Source organism: Aricia agestis, chromosome 6 (assembly GCF_905147365.1).
Source record: "Aricia agestis chromosome 6, ilAriAges1.1, whole genome shotgun sequence".
NCBI classification, from domain to species: domain Eukaryota; kingdom Metazoa; phylum Arthropoda; class Insecta; order Lepidoptera; family Lycaenidae; genus Aricia; species Aricia agestis.
In genome coordinates this window covers 17,667,447-17,677,732 of record NC_056411.1, presented here as the reverse complement: position 1 = coordinate 17,677,732, position 10,286 = coordinate 17,667,447, and positions in this window count along the sequence as shown.

Sequence of the window (10,286 nt, the reverse complement as noted above, 5' to 3'; positions counted from 1 at the left end):
ATTAAATAACTCAGTACTTTATCTATGCAGTGACGTAACCTTAAACCTATCAATGATAAATAGTTTATGGGGAAAGTTGTGTAATGGGGGGTAAAAATAAGGTTTAAAATTGGGCATAAAATATAAAGTTTAATTTTAAAAAATGAAATATTTTTTAGTTTTGAATTAAGGCAGGGATTAATCTCAATCAAAAACGATAACCTTGCACACAACCAAAGACCAAGCGTATAAGCATCGCAATAAGATTCATTTTAGCTTAGCATAAAACTGTAACAACTCTGGCGGATCTTTGCTATTTTTCGTGTTTTTTTTAAATATCTTTGGAAATAAATATTAAGAAACAAAATTGTTCGGTTAAAGAAGTTTTAATATAGATTTACTAACAATTTATTCAAATAAAATGTATAATTATCCTAGTTAATACTTATATTTCGACGAAATAGAGTTTTTTCAGAGGTGAGTTTGTAAATTAATTACAGCCGAAGTATTACGCTTTATTAAAATGTTTATGGTTTAAGGTATTTTAAATATTGTGCTTTATATCTCATATTTTTTAACGCTTCGTTATTATATTGGAACTAGGTAAACCGGGAGTCACGGAATAACAAATTGGGGTTTATCCTCGCCTTAAGGGGTACCAGGGTTTTATTATTTTGACACCAATTTTGTTGACATCGCGCTCTATAAACTGAAGTCCACGCGGACGAAGTCGCGGGCAACAGCTAGTATTTGCATCTAAAAGAAAGCCGCAGGCAATAGTTAGCTTAGCTTAAAACGATAACGGGGCTTCTATTTTCAAGACTATTTGAAATTTGAATTTCGAATAGCAATATTAAAAATACAAAAACTTGAAAATTAAACCGCGTTTCGATTAATAATTAAAATATGCGTCCTATATGAATAAAACAGTGGTTTCTTTACGTATAGATGCCACTGCATAATGTTGTACTTTATGTATAGCAGTAAAAAACAACACAACTAGGGTAAACTCATGGTGATGCTACCCTTATTAGAATTGTCAATTTCAGCATCATTTAAGCCAAGGGTTCCCAAACTTATTTTGTCCACTGCCCACTTTGAGAACAAAATAGGTTTTAGCGGCAGCGCCCCCATTATTTCACCTAATTTCTTTTCCTAATTAACGGGCTTTTGCCACAAATTGGTAATATTAGCCTCTAAAAAACACCGCCATTTTTTTCTGAGCCCCACTTAGACCTTCAGCGGCCACAAGCTGATTTAAGCCATATTCGAGTAAGTATATTCAGATAAACAGTTCACTAGAATAAAATAATTTATGTTATTTATACAAGGTGTAACAAAACTAAGTGATAATAATAATTAATACTTTACACTGCGAAAGTAGTAAGTACCAGCGATGAAAGACCATTTTTTAGGGTTCCGTAGTCAACAAGGAACCCTTATAGTTTCGGTCTGTCCGTCTGTCTGTCCGCGGTTTTGCTCAGAGACTATAGGACCTACAAAGCTGTAATTTGGCATGATTAAACAATATATTGATGATGCCGACAAAAAGGTACATGAAATATTTTTTATGGTACCTTCCCTACACATCAAGCGGGATGAATTTTTTTCGGGTCCACACCATCGTGTGGGGTGTCGTTGGGTAGGTTTTTTAAAAATATTATAGTATTTATAGATCATTTTCCGATTTAGTGATCCGTTTGTCAAATATTAAGTTTCAAAGTGGAAAAATCGTTAAGAGTCCATTGTCCCCCTTCTACCAGCTAAACGATTGTTTCTGGAAATGTGAAATATTTCATGAGAGTAGGAAATATTATGCCGAATTTAAAAGGAAAACTATCACGGCTAAGAAGACTTCAAAAGTAATTGAGTAATAGTTGATCAACTAAATATATAATATGTATAAGTAAATGCATTATTATGCATTTACTTATAAAGATTGTTATATATACTGTTTTATTCTACTTAATTAGTTTGCACGCCAGTGTGCATCTGTCGAGCTAACGACAACAAGGCTCCACAGAACACCAGGGATCGCGGTGTAGGTACTATACCGCGATCATCACCTGAGTGGGGTCCTTTTCGGCAGCATTCGCATTACACTACATTGTGTTTTGTACCCAGATAGATATTAAAAATGTGTATTATAATGTCCGTCTGATTGTTTTTTTTTCTCTGTTTTTTGTTTTGCTATGTTCTGTTTTGTAATGTGGTGTAATGTGTTTACATGTTGAATAAATGTTTATTATTATTATTATTATTATTAAAAAAATGATTCGGCGAAACCGTTATAATGTATAAATGTTATGTACTATCAGAGAAGAAGAAGAAGTTGAAAGTCCTATGCAAATCGGGGGCCTAAGTAGTTTGGTTGCGTTACGTCAAACCCAGCTGACAGATCACAATTAACATTGAATTGACATATTCGACCAAATAACGTTGGTCTGTCAATTGCATAGGAATCAACTTCCTCGATGGTACATTCATTGACCATACAAAATTTTTCAAAAACTAGCGGTACTACGGAACCCTATATTGCGCGTGGCCCGACACGCACTCGGCTGCTTTATTTGTGATTTGTATGGGCAAGCGCCCGAGCGTCATCAGTTTTCCCATACAGAATTTAAAAAAAGTACTTTTTTATGAAATAAGGGGGCAAACGTGCAAACGGGTCACCTGATGGAAAGCAACTTCCGTTGCCCATGGACACTCGCAGCATCAGAAGAGCTGCAGGTGCGTTGCCGGCCTTTTAAGAGGATATAGGGTAATAGGGGAGGGTAGGTATGGAAAGGGAAGGTAATAGGGGAGGGTAGGGAAGGGAATAGGGTAGGGGATGGGGCCTCCGGTAAACTCACTTACTCAGCGAAACATAGCGCAAGCGCTGTTTCACGCCGGTTTTCTGTGAGAACGTGGTATTTCTCCGGTCGAGCCGGCCCATTCGTGCCGAAGCATGGCTCTCCCACGTTGCTTTTTCAGCACTGCTACTTTTAGACAGATATAGCTAGATTACAGACACTGAAGTATTAATATTGTTACGGTACATGGTATACGGACACGTGGTGCGAAGTACATACTCGAACCTTCTAAAAAGGTCCAATGTTTGTTTACGTGTTTACCCTTTATTTGTTAGCATGTTTGAATTTAGACCTTATGACTGAGTCCATAAGGTCTAAATTAAATTCAACTTACTGCACTTATCGCAAGGACGGCAGTTTTATTGTGGTACATGCCCGAGCCGCCTAGAAATTTCCCACGGTTGTTTACTTGTTTACGTGAATCGGGAAATTTCTGGAATTCGTCTCGCCATATAAAAAGAGCCGCAGGCAGGTCCGGCGAGTCAGTTCAATCCGAGAGAGGACTTCAAGGCGACATCAAGTGATCAATAGTGAGTGAACCAGTGAAACCTGCGACTTGGCTACGACCTAGGACAGTGATAGTGCTTAGTGATTGGACCTAGTGATTAGTGTTCGGACTTAGTGCTAAGTGTTGTGACCTAGTGTTTAGTGCAGTGTTAATAAAGTCTTCAAGAGAGTCACCAGGTCTTTCTCTCCAAATCCTCGAACCCTAGCACGTAACAACTGGTGTCAGAAGTGCGATTTGGAGATGCCATTGACTCCGAGAGAGGACTTCAAGGGGAGTGTCAGGACAAGGGCGCAGCGAGCTGCTGCCATTGACTCCGAGAGAGGAGTTGCGGAGGCCACACCCACTGGGGACCAAGCTCCGCCCACTGAGGGACAGGCCCCACCCACTGGCCCCGCCCACATGGCTCCGCCCACTGGCCACGCCCACCAGGCTCCACCCACTTTGGGCATGGCCACGCCCACTGGCTCCGCCCACCAGGCCACGCCCACTCAGGCCACGCCCACTAGCTCCGCCCACCGAGCTCCGTCTGCTCAACCCCTGCCTACTGGCTCCAGCCACCATGCATCGCCCGTAGCTTCTGCGGCCCCTCAAGTGGCTCCCCAATTACAAAGCCTAATTGAGTTAATTCAGGCTCTGCAAGAATCACAAGACCGCAAGTTCGGCGCTTTACAAGAGTCACAAGACCGCAAGCTCGGCGCTTTACAAGAGGCACAAGACCGCAAGCTCGGTGCTTTGCAAGAGGCACAAGACCGTAAGCTCAGCGCGTTGCAAGAGTCACAAGAGTCACATGATCGCAAGCTCGGCGCTTTGCAAGAGTTACAAGAACGCAAGCTCGGCGCTTTGCAGGAGTCACAAGAGCAACAAAAGGACCTCCAAGAAAAAGCGCTTTTGGCTATAAAGGATGTTAGTGACACGGTGAATAAGCTTCGTAAAGACGTCGACGTAATGGACGAACGCGTTACCGGGTTGGGAGTGGATGTGGAAAATGTGAAAACCGGCCTCACTGAACTACAGAAAAAAGTAGTGCGCCTGGAAACCACAGGAGTCGCGACGTGTAGTGGAAATTCTGGAGTGGCACATGGGCCAAGAGTAAAAGTGCCACCATACGACGGCACTACTTCTTGGAACGCTTATCGTCAGCAATTCCAGACTGTTGCTTCTGCCAATGGATGGAATGATGAACAACGCCTGACCGCTCTCACTGTTGCGCTCAGAGGGCAAGCTTTGTCGGTCCTAGAAGCGCATACAGGAAATGGGTTTCAAGACCTAATGGAGGCACTTGAATCCAGATACGGGGAGCGACACCTGGAGCACGTGTTCCGTGCCCAACTGCGTGACAGAGTCCAACGCCCAGGAGAAGGACTACAACAATGGGCGTTGGAAATTGAAAAACTCGTCAAGAAGGCACACCCAGGAGCTGACGCCAAGATGGTCGACACGAATATTGTGCAAGCATTTGTCGACGGAATCAGGGACCTGGAGGTCAGAGCTGCAGTGAGGCTACGTCACCACACTTCGCTTAAGGAAGCATTGGCGCATGCTTTAGAGGTCGAGGCTGTTCGGCGTGACATACGGCAGACATATAAGATCCGCGAGGTCTCTGAGGAAGTCAAGGAGGTTAAGGCTCCTATAAAGAAAAGTTTTGGAGCCATGTGCTACAAGTGCGGCGAGAGGGGCCATCTTCAGCTCAACTGCCCGCAGAAGGAGACCCAGATGGTAAGAATGAAAAGACTCGAGGAACGCATTGAACAAATAGAGGAGCTGAAGAAGCAAGGAGCTTCGTCCCCTACCCGGGAGCAGGGAAACGAATAAAAGCCAGGACTAAGGGGCGAGTACTGGCTAATGCGGAGGAAGCCCCAATAACGGTTGTCTCCCAAGCAAGCAGCGGGAATAGTCTGGTAATTCAGGGAACTATTAACGGGACAGATTGCAAAATGACTCTAGACACAGGAGCCTCTAGAACAATAGTGAACCCAAACTTGGTAAAAGCCGCAAGGAGGCACAAGAGGAGAATTAACTGTCGGCTTCTTACTGCCTCCGGTCAGCCAATACCCGTCCTGGGAGAAATGTCAGTTACGATTAATGTAGGGGGATCCTCATACCCTCATGACGTTATCGTGGCTGAGATTATGGATGATTGCATCTTGGGTTTGGATTTCATGAAGAAGCACAACTGCAGAATTAATGTCACCGACGGAGTGTTCAAGTGTGGCGAAGAAGAAATTTTCATCCTTGGAGGCGCTTGCGGGAAAGTTGAATGTGAAAAGAAAGTCATAATACCTGGACGAGCGGAAGCTAGAGTGCTGGTGAAACTACCGCCAGCTGGAAAGAAGAAGTTAAATAGATGCGTGTTGATCGAAGACTTACCTACCAAGACATCAGCGCAAAAACTGATGACGGCGAGAACCCTTGTTAGTGGTAGCAGTAACGCTGTGGTCAGGGTTTTGAATCTTGGTGATCGCGAGATCTGCTTGAACAAAGGTGACGTCATTGGAAAGTGCGAGGAAGTTGTCTGGATGAGAAAGTGTAGTTCGATCACAGGCTCAGACTCAGCAAACACCAGCAACTATGGAATAGTGACTGAGCTACTCGATGACTGCAAGAGTAATCTGACTTATTCGCAGAGCATGAAAGCTAAGAAATTTTTACAACGCCACGCGAATATCTTCTCCAGTCAGGAAGGCGACCTTGGAAGAACGTCGATGGTTCAGCACAGGATAGATACCGGAAGCGAGAACCCAATTCGTCAACGAGTAAGACGGATACCCTTTGCAAAGGAAAAAGAAGTTGAAGGCCTTTTGGAGGACATGAGAAGGAATAAGATAATTGAACCGTCTGCAAGTCCGTGGTGCTCACCGGTTGTATTAGTGAAGAAGAAAGACGGCAGCACAAGATTTTGTGTGGACTACAGACGTCTCAATGATGTCACTAAGAAGGACAGCTATCCATTACCTCGAATCGACGACACTCTGGATACCTTGAGTGGCATGAAATGGTTCTCAACCCTGGACCTGAAATCTGGATACTGGCAGGTGGAAATTCATCCAAAAGACAAGGAGAAGACAGCGTTCTCCACCGGTAAAGGTCTATGGCAATTTAACGTCATGCCCTTTGGATTGTGCAACGCACCTGCCACATTTGAGCGTCTCATGGAGTGTGTACTGGCAGGCTTAGTTGGAGAGGCTTGCTTAGTCTATTTGGACGACGTCATCATTGTTGGCCGCGATTTCGAGGACCATTTGCGAAACTTAGAACGAGTTTTCGCCAAAATAGAGGGGGCCAAGTTAAAGTTGAATCCGAAAAAGTGTCGTTTATTCAGGAGTAAGGTGAACTATCTCGGCCATGTTATCTCCAGTGATGGAATTCAGACGGACCCGGAGAAACTAGAAGCAGTCCAAAATTGGCCAACCCCTAAGAACAAAACCGAAGTGCGGGCATTTCTTGGCCTATGCTCCTACTACAGGCGTTTTGTTAAGGGATTCTCAGAGATAGCCAAGCCATTACATCGGCTGACAGAAGATAAACGACAGTTTATTTGGGACGAGACTTCTGAAGATTCTTTTCAGAAACTGAAGAAACATCTCTGTGAAACACCAATCCTGGGGTATCCACAACCTGAAGGTCAGTTTATAGTCAATACGGACGCAAGCAACACGGCCATTGGAGGGGTGTTATCTCAAAAACAGGGTGAAAGAGAAGTTGTAATTGCATATTTCAGCAAATCTTTATCTAAGCCAGAGAGAAACTACTGTGTGACAAGAAGAGAACTCTTGGCTGTCGTAAAGACGCTACAACATTTCAGAAAGTATCTCATTGGCAGACAGTTTTTACTGCGAACTGATCACGCAGCCTTGAAGTGGCTACTACAATTCAAGAACCCAGAAGGTCAAGTAGCTCGATGGATTGAACAGCTCCAGGAGTATGACTTCAAGATCGAACACCGCAGCGGAAAGTCGCATGGGAATGCCGACGCACTCTCACGAAGGCCGTGTTCAGAAGACTGCAAACATTGTGTTAAGCAGGAATCTAATGAAGTAACATTAAAGTTAACGAAAACGAGTCCTTTGGGCCCATGGGAGAATGATGCTATGAGGGAGGCTCAAGAAACAGATGACGACCTTCGGCACATCATCACATGGAAGAAACGGGGTGATGAAAAACCAATCTGGAGTGAGGTTGCACCCACTGGCGCTGTCACTAAGGCGTACTGGGCGCAATGGGACAGCCTGATACTTCAAAACGGAATACTCTACCGGAAATGGGAGAAGACCAACGGCAGAGAGTTCCATCTTCAGATAGTTGTCCCAAGAACGAGAGTACCGGATGTTCTCCGTGAAATGCATGATGGCGTATCAGGAGGTCATCTAGGAGTAAAGAGGACGTTAACAAAAGTGCGAGAACGATTCTACTGGTTACATTGTCGAGACGATGTACAGGATTGGTGCCGCAAATGCACTACTTGCGCTGCAGTGAAGGGACCACAGACAAGGAGCCGTGGGAGCCTGCGCTTGTATAATGTTGGCGCACCGTGGGAACGAATCGCAGTTGACGTAGCTGGGCCATTTCCCGTGACGGAATCGGGAAACAAGTATTTTATGGTCGTCATGGATTACTTCACCAAATGGCCCGAAGTGTTCGCCATACCAAACCAAGAAGCTACAACAGTCGCTTCTAAATTAGTCGAAGAAGTGATATCTCGGTTTGGTGTGCCTCTGGAAATCCATTCTGATCAGGGCAGGAATTTCGAATCACAGGTCTTCCAGGAAGTGTGCAGAATTTTGGGAATGCATAAAACGAGGACCACCGCGTACCATCCACAGTCTGATGGAATGGTTGAGAGATTTAACCAGACCCTTGAGAGGCATTTGGCGAAATTGGTAGATGACAAACAAAAGGACTGGGACAAGTATATACCGCTCTTCCTTCTGTCGTACCGTACCGCCGAGCATGAGAGCATAAAAGCTACCCCGGCGTATGTCAATTACGGTAGAGAACTGCGAGTACCAGTAGACCTCTTGACAGGAGGGTCACCGGAGGAACCGAAGACCGTACCAGATTATGTCTGCGATTTAAGGGAAAAGATGCGCTATATACACGCCATGGTTCGGCAAAATGGGTTACAGTCAAGTGAGAACATGAAGACCAGATACGACCGGAAATCGAATACAAGCGGCTTCGAAGAAGGGTCACTGGTGTGGCTGCATAACCCAACTCGCCGAAAAGGCAAATCTCCAAAGTTGCAGACCAAGTGGGACGGCCCATACAAAGTGGTTACCCGATTGAATGATGTGACTTACAGGATTCAAAAGCAACCAAGAGGGACATTCAAAGTGGTACACATAGACCGTCTGGCGCGTTACCATGGCAGTAACAATGATGCTCGGGACGAGCATCTCTAAGAGGGGAGTAGTGTTACGGTACATGGTATACGGACACGTGGTGCGAAGTACATACTCGAACCTTCTAAAAAGGTCCAATGTTTGTTTACGTGTTTACCCTTTATTTGTTAGCATGTTTGAATTTAGACCTTATGACTGAGTCCATAAGGTCTAAATTAAATTCAACTTACTGCACTTATCGCAAGGACGGCAGTTTTATTGTGGTACATGCCCGAGCCGCCTAGAAATTTCCCACGGTTGTTTACTTGTTTACGTGAATCGGGAAATTTCTGGAATTCGTCTCGCCATATAAAAAGAGCCGCAGGCAGGTCCGGCGAGTCAGTTCAATCCGAGAGAGGACTTCAAGGCGACATCAAGTGATCAATAGTGAGTGAACCAGTGAAACCTGCGACTTGGCTACGACCTAGGACAGTGATAGTGCTTAGTGATTGGACCTAGTGATTAGTGTTCGGACTTAGTGCTAAGTGTTGTGACCTAGTGTTTAGTGCAGTGTTAATAAAGTCTTCAAGAGAGTCACCAGGTCTTTCTCTCCAAATCCTCGAACCCTAGCACGTAACAATATCATTTAATATTATTATTTATTAATAATTTAACTCGAAACTATTTTGTCCGTCAAGCTACTATGATATTGAACCAGATTGGCCGAATGCATGAATGTCAAATTTGACAGATCTCGCAAGTCTGGAATATTCCGACGTGTTTATTTATATGGTGCAGTGTTTTCAACTGTTTTCACGACGCAAACCCTTTATAAATATTCTTTGTTCCCTTTTCTTGCGCCAGTAAGCATCAGGCGTTATAGCCCAGTCACTATAGGGGGTTGACCATGGAAAATCAAGATACACAGATAGCCATTATATTAAGTACCACGTAAAAAAAAGTGTGGCATCCAATCAAAGTTCTCAAAATTCACATATAATTTAATGGTCGCAAGTTTTAAAATCAGAGGTAAAAGTCACAAAAATCGATTTGAAAATATTTCGTTTTCTATGCGTTTTACGTTTTTTGTATGAATAGGAAAGTTGTGAGAATTAAATTCTCTACAACTTTTCTATTTAACATTTTTTTACACCTTTCAAAATAGAGGGCGTAGAGCGCGCGATCGGAGAATTATCTGAGGTCAACTGGTAGTACCACGGTAGTACGATCAAAAACGGTTTTTACGTGGTAATAAACTGGGTACCTCGATTTTCCGAGATTTGCTCCTAATTTGGCCTAAAGTGATTGGACTAATATACAGCAGATATTGCATACTATCTGCTCTTTGTCAGAAATCCTTAGCATAGTAAAAGGAGGGGAAGTAAGTTATCTTCATACAAAGGCACCGCGCGCGGCTTGTATGTGTGCGCCATAGTATCAATGCGTCGCCACGTACGGCACACAACAAAATCTCGGCCAGTTTTACTAGGCTGGTACCGCCAAGATTTTGTTGTGTGCCGTACCTTTTACTATGTCCTTAGTATTATTTAAACGCGAAAATGTGTCTGTCTGTTACCTCTTCACACCTAAACCGAACTGTTACCTCTTTACACAGAAACTGAGTCC